We start from the raw sequence: 20944 nt of genomic DNA on the forward strand, positions 1-20944 counted from the left end.
CAAGTTACCTTCCCCAATTATTAGTTGTTCCTCACCTCGATAAATCACGTTAATTGCTTGTTTAATAAAACTCTCAGTGATGCACCTCGTGGGAGGGGGAAATGGAAGGGGGGGGGAGGAGGTGCAGGGAGAGATAGTGAAGAGAAGAATGAGGGTACACACGCACGCACGCACACACACACACACACACACACTGCTGCTGGGAGTGCTGGGAAGACGGGACACCACGAGCGTAGCTCTCATCCTGTAACTACACTTAGGTAATTACACTTAGGTAATTACACACACACACACACACACACACACACACACACACACACACACACACACACACACACACACACACAGGAAATAGGAAACCAGACACAGGATACAGAATGGGAGATGAAGTCCTTCATGAAACGGACAGAGAGAAGGGTCTAGGAGTTGATATCACACCAAACCTGTCTCCTGAAGCCCACACCAAAAGAATAACATCAGCGGCGTATGCGAGGCTGGCTAACATCAGAACTGCCTTCAGAATCCTGTGTAAGGAATCTTTCTGAACCTTGTATGCCACGTATGTAAGACCAATCCTGGAGTATGCAGCCCCAGCATGGAGCCCGTACCTTGTCAAGCACAAGACGAAGCTGGAAAAACTTCAGAGGTATGCCACTAGGCTAGTCCCAGAACTAAGCGGCATGAGTTACGAGGAAAAACTGAAAGAACTGTACCTCACGTCGCAGGAAGACAGAAGAACCCGAGGAGACATGATCACCATATACAAAATTCCTGCAACCCGTGGCCCTAGCAGCCCGTGGCCCCTAGCAGCCCGTGGCCCCCTAGCAGCCCGTGGCCCCTAGCAGCCCGGGTCCTCTAGCAGCCCGTGGCCCCCTAGCAGCCCGTGGCCCGTAGCAGCCCGTGGCCCCCTAGCAGCCCGTGGCCCCCTAGCAGCCCGTGGCCCGTAGCAGCCCGTGGCCCCCTAGCAGCCCGTGGCCCGTAGCAGCCCGTGGCCCCCTAGCAGCCCGTGGCCCCCTAGCAGCCCGTGGCCCCTAGCAGCCCGGGTCCTCTAGCAGCCCGTGGCCCCCTAGCAGCCCGTGGCCCGTAGCAGCCCGTGGCCCCCTAGCAGCTCGTGGCCCGTAGCAGCCCGTGGCCCCCTAGCAGCCCGTGGCCCGTAGCAGCCCGTGGCCCCCTAGCAGCCCGTGGCCCGTAGCAGCCCGTGGCCCGTAGCACTTCTTGCACTCCACCCACACACTGACACACCATATATATTGACACATTCGAAACACTGATATATGATACACACTGATATATGATACACACACATGACGGTGACCAATGATACAGTGACACGTGATACAGACACAGGCATCAGCATGGAATGCTATCATTACACTACACCATTGCCGCTGCCAATTACAGCCACGAGGACCGACACCAGTGCGGGCTACAAGGGGCTCGAGTCCCAGGGGGTGAACACACACGCCGCTGACGGAACAGGTTTTTACCGTTCCTTCTCCCGAGATAAACAAAGCAATACACCAGACAACACCTAAGACGGTAATTAGCGCGGCGTCCAGTGTTGCTGGGCGACCCACCAAGCCTCGAGGACTGACACACACCTGTGATGGAACAACACTGGCCCAGAGGGGCGTAATGAGAGTGGGGATCAGGTCAACACAGGTAGTGGGAGGTGTTACCCCACAACACAGATAGTGGGAGGGTTGGTACCCCACACAACACAGGTAGTGGGAGGAGTGTTACCACACACAGCACAGGTAGTGGGAGGGTTGGTACCCCACACAACACAGGTAGTGGGAGGAGTGTTACCACACACAGCACAGGTAGTGGGAGGGTTGTTATGTCCGGTGGCCTGGCTGGTGCATCTGGCGTCCCACAACAGTCAGGTTCCCGCCGCTGACATCAGTATCTTAAGATATACCTTAGAGGCTGAGGGGTGTCCACTGTCAATAGGCTGAGGGTGGTAGTGTACACCCTCCCCCCATCTATCTATCTAGCTATCTATCTATCTCTCTCTCTCTCACTCTCTCATTCACTTTCTTTCTCTCTCACACACGCTCTCTCACTCTCTATCTCACTCTCCCCCCTCCTTCCCCTCACGACACACACTGACACACCATATATACTGACACATACGATACACACTGATACATGATACAGTCACAGTGAAGTAGAACAAGAGGAACAAGCCTCACCCTCCCCCACCATCACACCAGGCAAAAGAGTACACCAGAGTCAGAAGAGAAGCTGAAAGGCAATTTGAAAACAACATTGCGTCAACAAGCTCAGGACCAGACGCAGCTACTGTCTAACCGTCTATGGAGACGGGGAAAATATTCCTGATAAAGGGAAGGTTTGTGAGGAGCTCAATAAGAGCTTCCAAGACGTCTTTACGAAATAATTAATGTACCTGAGTGATGTAAGGTGGCCGGAAGACACTAGATGACACATTGTGGACACGGCAAATAATACCTGGAGAAACTTGATGTATCAATGTTTGTCACTATGACAATGTTTGACAACACTGTCACAGTTTGACAATGTTTGTCACTTCAACAGTCACTATGACTGTTGAAGGAAACTGTTGCTGTGTCACTTGTTGAATACAACTTTCAATAAAACCTGGTTCCTGGATGGTTCCTGGATGGTTCCTGGATGGTTCCTGGATGGTTCCTGGGTGGTTCCTGGGTGGTTCCTGGATGGTTCCTGGGTGGTTCCTGGATGGTTCCTGGGTGGTTCCTAGGTGGTTCCTGGATGGTTCCTGGATGGTTCCTGGGTGGTTCCTGGATGGTTCCTGGATGGTTCCTAGGTGGTTCCTGGATGGTTCCTGGATGGTTCCTGGGTGGTTCCTGGATGGTTCCTGGATGGTTCCTGGGTGGTTCCTGGGTGGTTCCTGGATGGTTCCTGGGTGGTTCCTGGGTGGTTCCTAGGTGGTTCCTGGGTGGTTCCTGGATGGTTCCTGGGTGGTTCCTGGATGGTTCCTGGGTGGTTCCTGGATGGTTCCTGGGTGGTTCCTGGGTGGTTCCTGGATGGTTCCTGGGTGGTTCCTGGATGGTTCCTGGATGGTTCCTGGGTGGTTCCTGGGTGGTTCCTGGATGGTTCCTGGGTGGTTCCTGGGTGGTTCCTGGATGGTTCCTGGGTGGTTCCTGGATGGTTCCTGGATGGTTCCTGGGTGGTTCCTGGGTGGTTCCTGGATGGTTCCTGGGTGGTTCCTGGATGGTTCCTGGATGGTTCCTGGATGGTTCCTGGGTGGTTCCTGGATGGTTCCTGGGTGGTTCCTGGATGGTTCCTGGATGGTTCCTGGGTGGTTCCTGGGTGGTTCCTGGATGGTTCCTGGGTGGTTCCTGGGTGGTTCCTAGGTGGTTCCTGGATGGTTCCTGGATGGTTCCTGGGTGGTTCCTGGATGGTTCCTGGGTGGTTCCTGGATGGTTCCTGGGTGGTTCCTGGGTGGTTCCTAGGTGGTTCCTGGATGGTTCCTGGGTGGTTCCTGGATGGTTCCTGGATGGTTCCTGGATGGTTCCTGGGTGGTTCCTGGGTGGTTCCTGGGTGGTTCCTGGATGGTTCCTGGGTGGTTCCTGGGTGGTTCCTGGGTGGTTCCTGGGTGGTTCCTAGGTGGTTCCTAGGTGGTTCCTGGATGGTTCCTGGGTGGTTCCTGGGTGGTTCCTGGGTGGTTCCTGGGTGGTTCCTAGGTGGTTCCTAGGTGGTTCCCGGGTGGTTCCTAGGTGGTTCCTAGGTGGTTCCTGGGTGGTTCCTAGGTGGTTCCTAGGTGGTTCCCGGGTGGTTCCTAGGTGGTTCCTGGATGGTTCCTGGGTGGTTCCTAGGTGGTTCCTGGATGGTTCCTGGATGGTTCCTGGGTGGTTCCTGGGTGGTTCCTGGGTGGTTCCTGGATGGTTCCTGGATGATTCCTGGGTTGTTCCTGGGTGATTCCTGGGTGGTCCTGGATGGTTCTTGGGTGGTTCCTGGATGGTTCCTGGATAGTTCCTGGGTGGTTCCTGGATGGTTCCTGGGTGGTTCCTGGGTGGTTCCTGGATGGTTCCTGGATGGTTCCTGGGTGGTTCCTGGGTGGTTCCTGGCTTCTCCAGCCTCTCAGGCAGGTCTTGACGTACCTCCCAAAGTCTGTGCTCTGCTCCCTCGGTGTCCTCTTACCATTTTAATGCCCCTGAAGTCTCCTAAGGTCTTAACATACATTTTAAGATGTTTTAAAACAAGACTTTTAGAAATCTTGCGATGCTTCCCCTGGTCTTCCAAGGCTTCATCCAGATGAAGCTGAAATCTTGCTAATTGCTCCAAAACCTGTTGAAAGGTGTCTGGGGGCACCTGATCTTTGTACCTTAGGACCCTAACTAGTCCCCACAACACGGGAAGGACCCTAACTAGACCCCACAACATGGGAAGGTTCCCTAACTAGTCCCCACAACATGGGAAGGACCCTAACTAGTCCCCACAACATGGGAAGGTTCCCTAAGTAGTCCCCACAACATGGGAAGGTTCCTTAACTAGTCCCCACAACATGGGAAGGTTCCCTAACTAGACCCCACAACATGGGAAGGTTCCCTAACTAGTCCCCACAACATGGGAAGGTTCCTTAACTAGTCCCCACAACATGGGAAGGACCCTAACTAGTCCCCACAACATGGGAAGGTTCCCTAACTAGACCCCACAACATGGGGAGGACCCTAACTAGTCCCCACAACATGGGGAGGACCCTAACTAGTCCCCACAACATGGGGAGGACCCTAACTAGTCCCCACAACATGGGAAGGTTCCCTAACTAGTCCCCACAACATGGGAAGGTTAACTAACTAGTCCCCACAACATGGGAAGGTTCCTTAACTAGTCCCCACAACATGGGAAGGTTCCCTAACTAGTCCCCACAACATGGGAAGGACCCTAACTAGTCCCCACAACATGGGAAGGTTCCCTAACTAGTCCCCACAACATGGGGAGGACCCTAACTAGTTCCCACAACATGGGAAGGTTCCCTAACTAGTCCCCACAACATAGAAAGGTTCCCTAACTAGTCCCCACAACATGGGGAGGACCCTAACTAGTCCCCACAACATGGGAAGGACCCTAACTAGTCCCCACAACATGGGAAGGTTCCCTAACTAGACCCCACAACATGGGAAGGTTCCCTAACTAGTCCCCACAACATGGGAAGGTTCCCTAACTAGACCCCACAACATGGGAAGGACCCTAACTAGTCCCCACAACATGGGAAGGTTCCCTAACTAGTCCCCACAACATGGGAAGGTTCCCTAACTAGTCCCCACAACATGGGAAGGTTCCCTAAATAGTCCCCACAACATGGGAAGGTTCCCTAACTAGTCCCCACAACATGGGAAGGACCCTAACTAGTCCCCACAACATGGGAAGGTTCCCTAACTAGTCCCCACAACATGGGAAGGTTCCCTAACTAGACCCCACAACATGGGAAGGTTCCCTAACTAGTCCCCACAACATGGGGAGGACCCTAACTAGTTCCCACAACATGGGAAGGTTCCCTAACTAGTCCCCACAACATGGGAAGGTTCCTTAACTAGTCCCCACAACATGGGAAGGTTCCCTAACTAGACCCCACAACATGGGAAGGTTCCCTAACTAGTCCCCACAACATGGGAAGGTTCCTTAACTAGTCCCCACAACATGGGAAGGACCCTAACTAGTCCCCACAACATGGGAAGGTTCCCTAACTAGACCCCACAACATGGGGAGGACCCTAACTAGTCCCCACAACATGGGGAGGACCCTAACTAGTCCCCACAACATGGGGAGGACCCTAACTAGTCCCCACAACATGGGAAGGTTCCCTAACTAGTCCCCACAACATGGGAAGGTTCCCTAACTAGTCCCCACAACATGGGAAGGTTCCTTAACTAGTCCCCACAACATGGGAAGGTTCCCTAACTAGTCCCCACAACATGGGAAGGACCCTAACTAGTCCCCACAACATGGGAAGGTTCCCTAACTAGTCCCCACAACATGGGGAGGACCCTAACTAGTTCCCACAACATGGGAAGGTTCCCTAACTAGTCCCCACAACATGGGAAGGTTCCCTAACTAGTCCCCACAACATGGGGAGGACCCTAACTAGTCCCCACAACATGGGAAGGACCCTAACTAGTCCCCACAACATGGGAAGGTTCCCTAACTAGACCCCACAACATGGGAAGGTTCCCTAACTAGTCCCCACAACATGGGAAGGTTCCCTAACTAGACCCCACAACATGGGAAGGACCCTAACTAGTCCCCACAACATGGGAAGGTTCCCTAACTAGTCCCCACAACATGGGAAGGTTCCCTAACTAGTCCCCACAACATGGGAAGGTTCCCTAACTAGTCCCCACAACATGGGAAGGTTCCCTAACTAGTCCCCACAACATGGGAAGGACCCTAACTAGTCCCCACAACATGGGAAGGTTCCCTAACTAGTCCCCACAACATGGGAAGGTTCCCTAACTAGACCCCACAACATGGGAAGGTTCCCTAACTAGTCCCCACAACATGGGGAGGACCCTAACTAGTTCCCACAACATGGGAAGGTTCCCTAACTAGTCCCCACAACATGGGAAGGTTCCTTAACTAGTCCCCACAACATGGGAAGGTTCCCTAACTAGTCCCCACAACATGGGAAGGTTCTCTAACTAGTCCCCACAACACGGGAAGGTTCCCTAACTAGTCCCCACAACATGGGAAGGTTCCCTAACTAGTCCCCACAACATGGGAAGGTTCCCTAACTAGTCCCCACAACATGGGAAGGTTCCCTAACTAGTCCCCACAACATGGGGAGGACCCTAACTAGTCCCCACAACACGGGAAGGACCCTAACTAGTCCCCACAACATGGGAAGGTTCCCTAACTAGTCCCCACAACATGGGAAGGTTCCCTAACTAGTCCCCACAACATGGGAAGGTTCCCTAACTAGTCCCCACAACATGGGGAGGACCCTAACTAGTCCCCACAACACGGGAAGGACCCTAACTAGTCCCCACAACATGGGAAGGACCCTAACTAGTTCCCACAAGATGGGAAGGTTCCCTAACTAGTCCCCACAACATGGGGAGGACCCTAACTAGTCCCCACAACATGGGAAGGACCCTAACTAGTCCCCACAACATGGGAAGGTTCCCTAACTAGACCCCACAACATGGGAAGGTTCCCTAACTAGTCCCCACAACATGGGAAGGTTCCCTAACTAGACCCCACAACATGGGAAGGACCCTAACTAGTCCCCACAACATGGGAAGGTTCCCTAACTAGTCCCCACAACATGGGAAGGTTCCCTAACTAGTCCCCACAACATGGGAAGGTTCCCTAACTAGTCCCCACAACATGGGAAGGTTCCCTAACTAGTCCCCACAACATGGGAAGGACCCTAACTAGTCCCCACAACATGGGAAGGTTCCCTAACTAGTCCCCACAACATGGGAAGGTTCCCTAACTAGACCCCACAACATGGGAAGGTTCCCTAACTAGTCCCCACAACATGGGGAGGACCCTAACTAGTTCTCACAACATGGGAAGGTTCCCTAACTAGTCCCCACAACATGGGAAGGTTCCTTAACTAGTCCCCACAACATGGGAAGGGACCCTAACTAGTCCCCACAACATGGGAAGGTTCCCTAACTAGTCCCCACAACATGGGAAGGTTCCCTAACTAGACCCCACAACATGGGAAGGTTCCCTAACTAGTCCCCACAACACGGGAAGGTTCCCTAACTAGTCCCCACAACATGGGAAGGTTCCCTAACTAGTCCCCATAACATTGGAAGGTTCCCTAACTAGTCCCCACAACATGGGAAGGTTCCCTAACTAGTCCCCACAACATGGGGAGGACCCTAACTAGTCCCCACAACACGGGAAGAACCCTAACTAGTCCCCACAACATGGGAAGGACCCTAACTAGTCCCCACAACATGGGAAGGTTCCCTAACTAGTCCCCCACAACATGGGGAGGACCCTAACTAGTCCCCACAACATGGGGAGGACCCTAACTAGTCCCCACAACATGGGGAGGACCCTAACTAGTCCCCACAACACGGGAAGGACCCTAACTAGTCCCCACAACATGGGGAGGACCCTAACTAGTCCCCACAACATGGGGAGGACCCTAACTAGTCCCCACAACATGGGAAGGACCCTAACTAGTCCCCACAACATGAGGAGGACCCTAACTAGTCCCCACAACATGGGGAGGACCCTAACTAGTCCCCACAACATGGGGAGGTTCCCTAACTAGTCCCCACAACATGGGAAGGACCCTAACTAGTCCCCACAACATGGGAAGGACCCTAACTAGTCCCCACAACATGGGAAGGTTCCCTAACTAGTCCCCACAACATGGGAAGGACCCTAACTAGTCCCCACAACATGGGAAGGACCCTAACTAGTCCCCACAACATGGGGAGGACCCTAACTAGTCCCCACAACATGGGGAGGACCCTAACTAGTCCCCACAACACGGGAAGGACCCTAACTAGTCCCCACAACATGGGGAGGACCCTAACTAGTCCCCACAACATGGGGAAGACCCTAACTAGTCCCCACAACATGGGAAGGTTCCCTATCTAGTCCCCACAACATGGGAAGGACCCTAACTAGTCCCCACAACATGGGAAGGTTCCTTAACTAGTCCCCACAACATGGGAAGGACCCTAACTAGTCCCCACAACATGGGAAGGTTCCCTAACTAGTCCCCACAACATGGGAAGGTTCCTTAACTAGTCCCCACAACATGGGAAGGACCCTAACTAGTCCCCACAACATGGGAAGGTTCCCTAACTAGTCCCCACAACATGGGAAGGTTCCTTAACTAGTCCCCACAACATGGGAAGGACCCTAACTAGTCCCCACAACATGGGAAGGTTCCCTAACTAGTCCCCACAACACGGGAAGGACCCTAACTAGTCCCCACAACATGGGAAGGTTCCCTAACTAGTCCCCACAACACGGGAAGGACCCTAACTAGTCCCCACAACATGGGAAGGTTCCCTAACTAGTCCCCACAACATGGGAAGGTTCCTTAACTAGTCCCCACAACATGGGAAGGACCCTAACTAGTCCCCACAACATGGGAAGGTTCCTTAACTAGTCCCCACAACACGGGAAGGTTCCCTAACTAGTCCCCACAACATGGGAAGGACCCTAACTAGTCCCCACAACATGGGAAGGTTCCCTAACTAGACCCCACAACATGGGAAGGTTCCCTAACTAGTCCCCACAACATGGGAAGGTTCCCTAACTAGTCCCCACAACATGGGAAGGTTCCCTAACTAGTCCCCACAACATGGGAAGGTTCCCTAACTAGTCCCCACAACATGGGAAGGTTCCCTAACTAGTCCCCACAACATGGGAAGGTTCCCTAACTAGTCCCCACAACATGGGAAGGTTCCCTAACTAGTCCCCACAACATGGGGAGGACCCTAACTAGTCCCCACAACATGGGAAGGTTCCCTAACTAGTCCCCACAACATGGGAAGGTTCCCTAACTAGTCCCCACAACATGGGGAGGACCCTAACTAGTCCCCACAACATGGGGAGGACCCTAACTAGTCCCCACAACATGAGGAGGACCCTAACTAGTCCCCACAACATGGGGAGGACCCTAACTAGTTCCCACAACATGGGAAGGTTCCCTAACTAGTCCCCACAACATGGGAAGGTTCCCTAACTAGTCCCCACAACATGGGGAGGACCCTAACTAGTCCCCACAACATGGGGAGGACCCTAACTAGTCCCCACAACATGGGGAGGACCCTAACTAGTTCCCACAACATGGGAAGGTTCCCTAACTAGTCCCCACAACATGGGAAGGTTCCCTAACTAGTCCCCACAACATGGGAAGGTTCCCTAACTAGTCCCCACAACATGGGAAGGTTCCCTAACTAGTCCCCACAACATGGGAAGGTTCCCTAACTAGTCCCCACAACATGGGGAGGACCCTAACTAGTTCCCACAACATGGGAAGGTTCCCTAACTAGTCCCCACAACATGGGAAGGTTCCCTAACTAGTCCCCACAACATGGGAAGGTTCCCTAACTAGTCCCCACAACATGGGGAGGACCCTAACTAGTTCCCACAACATGGGAAGGTTCCCTAACTAGTCCCCACAACATGGGAAGGTTCCCTAACTAGTCCCCACAACATGGGAAGATTCCCTAACTAGTCCCCACAACATGGGAAGGTTCCCTAACTAGTCCCCACAACATGGGAAGGTTCCCTAACTAGTCCCCACAACATGGGAAGGTTCCCTAACTAGTCCCCACAACATGGGGAGGACCCTAACTAGTTCCCACAACATGGGAAGGTTCCCTAACTAGTCCCCACAACATGGGAAGGTTCCCTAACTAGTCCCCACAACATGGGAAGGTTCCCTAACTAGTCCCCACAACATGGGGAGGACCCTAACTAGTTCCCACAACATGGGAAGGTTCCCTAACTAGTCCCCACAACATGGGGAGGTTCCCTAACTAGTCCCCACAACATGGGAAGGTTCCCTAACTAGTCCCCACAACATGGGAAGGTTCCCTAACTAGTCCCCACAACATGGGAAGGTTCCCTAACTAGTCCCCACAACATGGGAAGGACCCTAACTAGTCCCCACAACATGGGGAGGTACCCTAACTAGTTCCCACAACATGGGAAGGACCCTAACTAGTCCCCACAACATGGGAAGGTTCCCTAACTAAAGTTTTTGGTGATATCTAACGTTTAATAAAGATATTAAATAAAGACGAAAATTTGAATGATTGTAATTAATAAGAAAAATATGGTAGGTGTAAAAGAGTGAACAAAATGGAATATAAATATATAGAAGGGGACTAGGGAAAGAAAATGGAAAGATGGAATATGCAGAGACAATGGACAATGGAATGAAATGTAATGCTGAAAGCAAAGGAAGAGATGGAACAGGCAGAAAATGGGAAGATGGGATGAAGAAATCCATGGAACAGGAGAGAAAAAAAAGGAGTAGATGGAATGGGGAGATGAAATGGGAAGATGGAATAGATAGAGGGACTGGGGGCCACGAAAATATTGGAGGGTAGGGAGGAAAGGAGGACGGGAGGGAACATGATGTAATGGGCAGAGGGGAGACAGGAGAGGCACTAAATAAGGGGAAATGGTGGAAGTTAGATCAGATATGTGAGGGGGGAGGGGGGGGGGTGACACAGATGTTGGAGAGGGGAGAGGGAGGGAAGGGGAGAGGGAGGGAAGGGGAGAGGGAGACAGAGGCTCCTCCATCACCACCATCGAGACTATCATCCAATGTCCCGAAGGCTACGAGGGATGAAGTCAGACTGAAGGAACTAAACCTGACGTCATTAGAAGGGAGGATGGACGGGGTGGACATGATTCAGACGTATACAATACTTATAGAGAGATTGACATGGTGGAAACAGAGGAAATGTTTACAATGAAATATAACTAGAACAAGGGGGCACGGATGGATGCTTGAGACTCAGATGTGTCATAGAGAGGTTAGAAAGTTTTCCTTTAGCGTGCGGATAGTGAGTAAAGGGAATGACCTAAAGGAGCAGATAGTAGAGGCTAACTCCATTCATAACATTAAAAGCAGGAATGATAGAGAAATGGGCCAGGAGTCATTGTATTAGACATCCAACGGCTAGAAAAGCTGGGTCCAAGAGCTACAGCTCGATCCTGAAGGCACAAATAGGTGAGTACACACACACAGTCTGGTGTGTGTGTGGGGGTGGGGTTTTAGGGGTCTGGTAGCTGAGTGGACAGCGCGCGGGACACGTAATCCTGTGGGCCGGCTTCGATTCCCGGCCTCGATTCTCTAACTCCTCAACTGTTGCTAGGCCTGAGGACTCGGGGACGCGGCCAGTAACTACCCTACTGCACACCTCGTTACTTGTGCGAGTGGTACTGGTAATTGCCCCTTGTTATGACATGGTGCTATCTTAGGTTAAGCACTGTTATGAGGGGCCAGTAACTGGATGGGTGACCACAGTGCCTTGACCCCTCGCACTAAGGGAAGTGTTGGTAAAGCGGCCCGGCCTCTCCAGCATCACTAAACGTCACTAAACGCACCTACTATAGTGCCCGAACCTAACCAACCCGAGGACCCGTCAACTGAAACTGGACGTCTTCCCCGCCGTCTCCCTCACCCTGGACCACGGACCCCACCCTGGGCCACGGACCACCACTCGTGCTCTACTCTAATATGGCTAATTCCCAACACCCACAGATGTACACCGATTGTCGATACCCGATATGTAGGTGTTGCCTCTCTGCTTCACCACCACCACCACCACCACGCTCCCGCCACCACCACACCATCACCACTACACTACAGTCACCACTACACTACACCATCACCACCACACCACCAAGCGTATACTGTTCATTACACGCTGGTACGATTATACTGCGTACAGCAATTGGCAGCACCGGCCTGGACTCCCCACCACGGGCACCACAAGATGAACTTGAAAGACGACACAGATTACATCAAGACAAGTGCTAGATCTAGGGCGACTAGGCTACGATGACAGGTTATCTTGAGGTTATCTTGAGATGATTTCGGGGGCTTCAGTGTCCCCGCGGCCCGGTCGTCGACCAGGCCTCCGCCCCCAGGAAGCAGCCCGTGACAACTGACTAACACCCAGGTACCTATTTTACTGCTAGGTAACAGGGGCATAGGGCAAAAGAAACTCTGCCCATTGTTTCTCGCCGGCGCCCGGGATCGAACCCGGGACCACAGGATCATAAGTCCAGCGTGCTGTCCGCTCGGCTCCCTAAGGCTGACGGAACTCACTCTCACAACCCGTGGGGAGAGGTTCAAAGGGGACATGATCACTACATTCAAGATACTAAGTGTAGTGTAAGACCGACTAGAAAGTAGAACCAGAAGACGTCGATGAAAGACGTCATCAAAAGCAAATGAGTCGAAGGAATATAAGGAGGGAAGGAATTTTGAGGAGAAAGCGCCAAGTCATTACGGCTATAGCACTTGGAATGGATAAGGATTTTGGGATGGGACGGGGGAAAGGAATGGTGCCCAACCCCTTTTTTTATTTATTTTGTATTATTTTCTACCACAGACGTGGCCAGACATTTACAATGCTAACCAGCATATATACATTTTCTCCTGTCCTCCATGGACAGGGTGAGAGATCTGTTAAACATATAGTTCAGTGATTTATTGAACAATCAACCATAGAAGGTGATCGGGTGATTGTAGTGCTTTAAAAATGCTAATTTAACCTACAGACATAAATACATAAATACACTGATTTACACCCCCACGGCTCCCCCACACTCCCCCACGGCTCCCCCACACTCCCCACTGCTCCCCCACACTCCCCACATTCCCCCACACTCCCCCATCCACTCAGACAGTTCCCCTCAGCTGTCTCCCCTCCCCCAAGCATGCTGGCCCCCAAACCTAGGCTGTAAGTCTCCTTGCTAACATCAACCGCTGCTATTCTAATCCCCTCGTTCCCCTCGTCACCACCGCACCCTCTCCATGGCTACACATTCATCTTCTTCAAACACTCAAGTTCCCCCTCTGCAGTACCAGTATTAGTTCCCCCTCTTCAGTATCTCCCTCTTCAGTACCAGTATCAGTTCCCCCTCTTCAGTATCGCCCTCTTCAGTACCAGTATCAGTTCCCCCTCTTCAGTATCTCCCTCTTCAGTATCAGTATCTTCCTGGAGCTTCACACCGATAATTAATCGTGATTCTTATTTCCTCTTCACTCACCCCTGCTCTGTTTCACCCTCCCCTCTTCTCTCCCTCTCTCTCTCCCCCACTCTTCTCCTCCTCCAGCACTCCCTCTCTCCCCCCCTCTCCCTCGTAACATTGTCACGGTCACTGGTTACAGCAGTGGTAACAGTGCTGCTGTAACCAGTGGTGGTAGTTCTTAACATACATAGTAACACTAGCGGCTACAGTGTACCGTGTATCTCTCTCAACTGGTAGTGCTTTCCCACCCCTGGTAGTCCTTTCCCACCCCTGGTAGTCCTTTCCCACCCCTGGTAGTCCTTTCCCACGCCTGGTAGTCCTCTCCCACCCGTGGTAGTTCTACCTCCTCCTAATATCGTTGTTTGCAGGCTAGGTGTTGACAATGAGGGGAGGGGCGGGGGGAGGGGAGAAGGAAGGGGGTGTACGGAACGGGACAAGAATAGGGGGAGAGAGAAGGGAAAGGAAGAGGCTGAGAGAGAGGGGGAGGGGGACTAGGGGATGACACTTCCCCTCACTTCATGGGATGCTTCCCGTGTGCCGCCCTCCGTAAGTGCCAGCTTCCCCTGTTGTGTGGCCCTGTCGGTGCCTCTCTCTACATCCCTCACCCGGGCTCCTGCCTGGCCCTTGGCAGTGCCACCAGCCTCGCCTCTGACAGTGCCACACCCATCACTGCTGCCTACAAGGGCAGTGCCACACCCATCACTGCTGCCTACAAAGACAGTGCCACACCCCTCGTTACACTGACAAGAGTGGTTAGAATAATTAGGACTTTGTAAACAAAGAATGATACACTAATTACAGAACTGTTCAAAGACATTACACACACTGAGAAGTGGTCTCACCACTTTGACTGGGCGGTAGAGCGACGGCCTCGCTTCCTGCAGGTCAGCGTTCAATCCCACGAACGTCCAAGTGGTTGGGCACTATTCCTTTCCTCCGTCCCGTCCCAAATCCGGAGGAAGGCGGCCACCTTCCTGCCGCCCACACGTGAGGCTACACCACCGCCACCCATTTCCGGTCCAACATTGTATCCATAATATGATCACCATTATACCCCCCCCCACCCCCAAGGTCAGGCGCGGTGAGCAACAATTCAAATTTGGCGCGTGTCCGTAAACGGAAGTTGGGAGCACGTGGCGGACCCGCTTGTTACCACCACTACCGCTACCACCACTACCACTACTACCACTACCACCACTACCGCTACCACCACCACCACCTGCTGCTGCTGCTGGTACCATCACCACCTTCTGTCAACTTTCCGGCAGAGCTTCAGGCAGACATGGCCAAAATTGTCATTAAAAAAGAAATTCCTATTTCTAATGACGAAAAGTCATTATTTTGTTACTTTATTCTTGAAGTTTATCCAAACACCGGTATTTTTATTACTCTAATTCTGGCATCGTTGGTTGAGCTACGCGACCTGTCTGTGGCTGTCATTGGTGTTCTTCAGGAGCGAGATAAGGTTATCTACCACCTCCTGACACCTGTGGTGAGGGCTACTCATGGGGCTTCTCACCTGAGTTCTCTTTACCCATGGTATTCACATTAGGTATTCTCTTATCTCTTCAGATTTTCCCCTTCAGTATGGCAGCCATTGTTCCCTTCACTGAGCAGACTAATTCTTCCAGCAGATACTCACAATACATTACACTGTGATCTTCCATTCCCACGGAGCTTCCAGCTGCTTTACCTTATGACCGTTCGAAGCTTGTTGTTCTTGCCCTAGTATTGGGACCATTCTCTTGTGTGGGCCTTCAAGGAGCACCTGTGAGGCGTCCTGAGTAGCTCTCCGGCCCGCACGCCTCCTCCCGTGGGCCTGGACCCCGTGGGCCTGGACCCCGTGGGCCTGGACCCCGTGGGCCTGGACCCCGTGGGCCTGGACCCCGTGGGTCTGGATCCCGTGGGCCTGGACCCCGTGGGCCTGGACCCCGTGGGCCTGGACCCCGTGGGCCTGGACCCCGTGAGCCTGGACCGTGTCTACGAGCATGCTGGGGAAGACCAAGTAAGGGGGGACGTCTAAGTCCCCCCTTACTTGCGATGGTTTTATTAAATCTCGTTTTCTTAAATGATGGACACATTCGTATCTAATGTCATGGGGAATCGAACTGGTAGCCGCTCCACTGGCGTCTCCGTCACGCCAGGCGTCGCGCCACCAGCTGCATGTTTCATAGTGTGCACACTATTGATCGAGCAGCTGGGGGCGCGGAATGCTACTGACACACACAGGTCTATACACTGTGTGTGTCACTAAGCACAACTAGGTGAGTACAACTAGGTGAGTACACTCCTTCACGCTACGTAATACAAACATTTCTACACTTGAGAAATATTAGAGAGATTGGTTCAAAACTCTGCAGACGGAAATAACTCCTTACGAGACGAGAAGGCACGGCAGGAAGTGCAAAATTGTTGAAAAGCAGAGGTGCAACAAACCCTTTGAGAGACAGCGCCATCATGATTTAGGGTCTATAAGACTGTTCCGACACTTACTGTGCACATAAGGGTCATAACTTACCGACCTCTCGCCGTGTTCAAGAAAGAACTTGATGAACACTTCCGAAGGAGACCTGATCAAGCAGGATGTGACTCAGGTTCCGTGCAGCTGCTTCTGTAACAGCCTGGTTGACCAGATCGGGCCGCGTGGATATTGATCCAGGGAACCAGCACATGGCACGTGCAAGGTTGCACATGTACAGTGTGCTCAGTACTATTGGTACACACATACTGTGTGCTCAGTACATGGGTACACACTCGTGTCACCCACGACTGCTGTGTACGTGAGTATTGCTGAAAAATTAGATACTGGTGTTGGTAAGGACTTGAACACTCAGGAGATATTCAGAGTATTCACCTGTGTGAATACCTTGTGTGTGAGTGTTCCTTAAGCGCGATTAGCTGGGGTGATTAGCCAGGACTAGGTCGATAACTTGGTACTAATCTGACATGAGACTGACATGGGTGTGACATTCATGTCATTGTGAGTTAGTTTGGAGAAGTATGGGAGAGGTTGAGTGGTCTAAGATGACTCATTGACCTGTTGAGAGGAGATCAATGGGCCGCCATTATCTATGAGAGTGTCAGGGCGATGGCTGGGCTACTCGGGGAGGGCGGCCATTGGTTAACAGAGCGATTATATCGCATGATTCCATAAATGAAAATGGTATACACAGCTATAGACAGTATGACCCACCTGCTGGACCAGATGAGAACACACACACACGCACGCACGCACGCACGCACACACACACACACACACACACACACACACACACACACACACACACACACACACATACACACACACACACACACACACACACACACACACACACACACACACACACACATACACACACACACACACACACACACACACACACACACACACATACACACACACACACACACACACACACACACACACACACACACACACACACACACACACACACACACACACACACACACACACACACACACACACACACACACACCTATAACAAGTTAGGGGAGAAGGTGGTGGAGGCCAAGACCGTCAGTAGTTTCAAAGCATTATATGACAAAGAGTGCTGGGAAGACGGGACACCACGAGCGTAGTTCTCATCCTGTAACTACACTTAGGTAATTACATGATGCACTCAGTCGCCCCGTGATAAGACTCGGGGTGGATTGACTGGGCACGAATCCACGTTTGTTCGTGAGAAATTGGGTTACAAAGTCATCAGCTGTAGCCACTAAAGACCACTCAACAGCCAGGTTATGTAGCACAGTACTACTTACGGGTTGCCACACCCTTGTTCCATACATGAAGGGGTTGCCACACCCTTGTGCCATACATGTAGGGGTTGCCACACCCTTGTGCCATACATGTAGGGGTTGCCACACCCTTGTTCCATACATGTAGGGGTTGCCACACCCTTGTGCCATACATGTAGGGGTTGCCACACCCTTGTTCCATACATGTAAGGGTTGCCACACCCTTGTTCCATACATGAAGGGGTTGCCACACCCTTGTTCCATACATGAAGGGGTTGCCACACCCTTGTGCCATACATGTAGGGGTTGCCACACCCTTGTTCCATACATGTAGGGGTTGCCACACCCTTGTTCCATACATGTAAGGGTTGCCACACCCTTGTGCCATACATGTAGGGGTTGCCACACCCTTGTTCCATACATGTAAGGGTTGCCACACCTTGTGCCATACATGTAGGGGTTGCCACACCTTGTTCCATACATGTAGGGGTTGCCACACCCTTGTTCCATACATGTAGGGGTTGCCACACCCTTGTTCCATACATGTAGGGGTTGCCACACCTTGTTCCATACATGTAGGGGTTGCCACACCTTGTTCCATACATGTAGGGGTTGCCACACCTTGTTCCATACATGTAGGGGTTGCCACACCTTGTTCCATACATGTAGGGGTTGCCACACCTTGTTCCATACATGTAGGGGTTGCCACACCTTGTTCCATACATGTAGGGGTTGCCACACCTTGTTCCATACATGTAGGGGTTGCCACACCTTGTTCCATACATGTAGGGGTTGCCACACCTTGTTCCATACATGTAGGGGTTGCCACACCTTGTTCCATACATGTAGGGGTTGCCACACCTTGTTCCATACATGTAGGGGTTGCCACACCCTTGTTCCATACATGTAGGGGTTGCCACACCTTGTTCCATACATGTAGGGGTTGCCACACCCTTGTTCCATACATGTAGGGGTTGCCACACCCTTGTTCCATACATGTAGGGGTTGCCACATCCTTGTTCCATACATGTAGGGGTTGCCACACCCTTGTTCCATACATGTAGGGGTTGCCACACCCTTGTTCCATACATGTAGGGGTTGCCACACCCTTGTTCCATACATGTAGGGGTTGCCACACCCTTGTTCCATACATGTAGGGGTTGCCACACCCTTGTTCCATACATGTAGGGGTTGCCACACCCTTGTTCCATACATGTAGGGGTTGCCACACCCTTGTGCCATACATGTAGGGGTTGCCACACCCTTGTTCCATACATGTAGGGGTTGCCACACCCTTGTTCCATACATGTAGGGGTTGCCACACCCTTGTTCCATACATGTAGGGGTTGCCACACCCTTGTTCCATACATGAAGGGGTTGCCACACCCTTGTGCCATACATGTAGGGGTTGCCACACCCTTGTGCCATACATGTAGGGGTTGCCACACCCTTGTTCCATACATGTAGGGGTTGCCACACCCTTGTGCCATACATGTAGGGGTTGCCACACCCTTGTTCCATACATGTAAGGGTTGCCACACCCTTGTTCCATACATGAAGGGGTTGCCACACCCTTGTTCCATACATGAAGGGGTTGCCACACCCTTGTGCCATACATGTAGGGGTTGCCACACCCTTGTTCCATACATGTAGGGGTTGCCACACCCTTGTTCCATACATGTAAGGGTTGCCACACCCTTGTGCCATACATGTAGGGGTTGCCACACCCTTGTTCCATACATGTAAGAGTTGCCACACCTTGTGCCATACATGTAGGGGTTGCCACACCTTGTTCCATACATGTAGGGGTTGCCACACCCTTGTTCCATACATGTAGGGGTTGCCACACCCTTGTTCCATACATGTAGGGGTTGCCACACCTTGTTCCATACATGTAGGGGTTGCCACACCTTGTTCCATACATGTAGGGGTTGCCACACCTTGTTCCATACATGTAGGGGTTGCCACACCTTGTTCCATACATGTAGGGGTTGCCACACCTTGTTCCATACATGTAGGGGTTGCCACACCTTGTTCCATACATGTAGGGGTTGCCACACCTTGTTCCATACATGTAGGGGTTGCCACACCTTGTTCCATACATGTAGGGGTTGCCACACCTTGTTCCATACATGTAGGGGTTGCCACACCCTTGTTCCATACATGTAGGGGTTGCCACACCTTGTTCCATACATGTAGGGGTTGCCACACCCTTGTTCCATACATGTAGGGGTTGCCACACCCTTGTTCCATACATGTAGGGGTTGCCACATCCTTGTTCCATACATGTAGGGGTTGCCACACCCTTGTTCCATACATGTAGGGGTTGCCACACCCTTGTTCCATACATGTAGGGGTTGCCACACCCTTGTTCCATACATGTAGGGGTTGCCACACCCTTGTTCCATACATGTAGGGGTTGCCACACCCTTGTTCCATACATGTAGGGGTTGCCACACCCTTGTTCCATACATGTAGGGGTTGCCACACCCTTGTGCCATACATGTAGGGGTTGCCACACCCTTGTTCCATACATGTAGGGGTTGCCACACCCTTGTTCCATACATGTAGGGGTTGCCACACCCTTGTTCCATACATGTAGGGGTTGCCACACCCTTGTGCCATACATGTATGGGTTGCCACACCCTTGTTCCATACATGTAGGGGTTGCCACACCCTTGTTCCATACATGTAGGGGTTGCCACACCCTTGTTCCATACATGTAGGGGTTGCCACACCCTTGTTCCATACATGTAGGGGTTGCCACACCCTTGTGCCATACATGTAGGGGTTGCCACACCCTTGTTCCATACATGTAGGGGTTGCCACACCCTTGTGCCATACATGTAGGGGTTGCCACACCCTTGTTCCATACATGTAGGGGTTGCCACACCCTTGTTCCATACATGTAGGGGTTGCCACACCCTTGTTCCATACATGTAGGGGTTGCCACACCCTTGTTCCATACATGTAGGGGTTGCCACACCCTTGTGCCATACATGTAGGGGTTGCCACACCCTTGTTCCATACATGTAGGGGTTGCCACACCCTTGTTCCATACATGTAGGGGTTGCCACACCCTTGTGCCATACATGTAGGGGTTGCCACACCCTTGTTCCATACATGCAGGGGTTGCCACACCCTTGTTCCATACATGTAGGGGTTGCCACACCCTTGTGCCATACATGTAGGGGTTGCCACACCTTGTTCCATACATGAAGGGGTTGCCACACCCTTGTTCCATACATGCAGGGGTTGCCACACCCTTGTTCCATACATGTAGGGGTTGCCACACCCTTGTGCCATACATGTAGGGGTTGCCACACCTTGTTCCATACATGAAGGGGTTGCCACACCCTTGTGCCATACATGTAGGGGTTGCCACACCCTTGTGCCATACATGTAGGGGTTTTCACAATCAATCTACGAGTGAAAATGGTTCCCACCGCGAAGAACCGAACGATAGAAAATGGAAGCG

General features: G+C 52.1%; 1 protein-coding gene across 4 annotated transcripts in view; it reads right to left on the reverse strand.

Moving 5' to 3' along the window:
• Positions 1–20944, reverse strand: part of Prosap (prosap) — a 324394-nt gene that overhangs the window by 217299 nt on the left and 86151 nt on the right. The window lies entirely within an intron of this gene.

This window comes from Procambarus clarkii, chromosome 17, assembly GCF_040958095.1.
Source record: "Procambarus clarkii isolate CNS0578487 chromosome 17, FALCON_Pclarkii_2.0, whole genome shotgun sequence".
Lineage (NCBI taxonomy): Eukaryota > Metazoa > Arthropoda > Malacostraca > Decapoda > Cambaridae > Procambarus > Procambarus clarkii.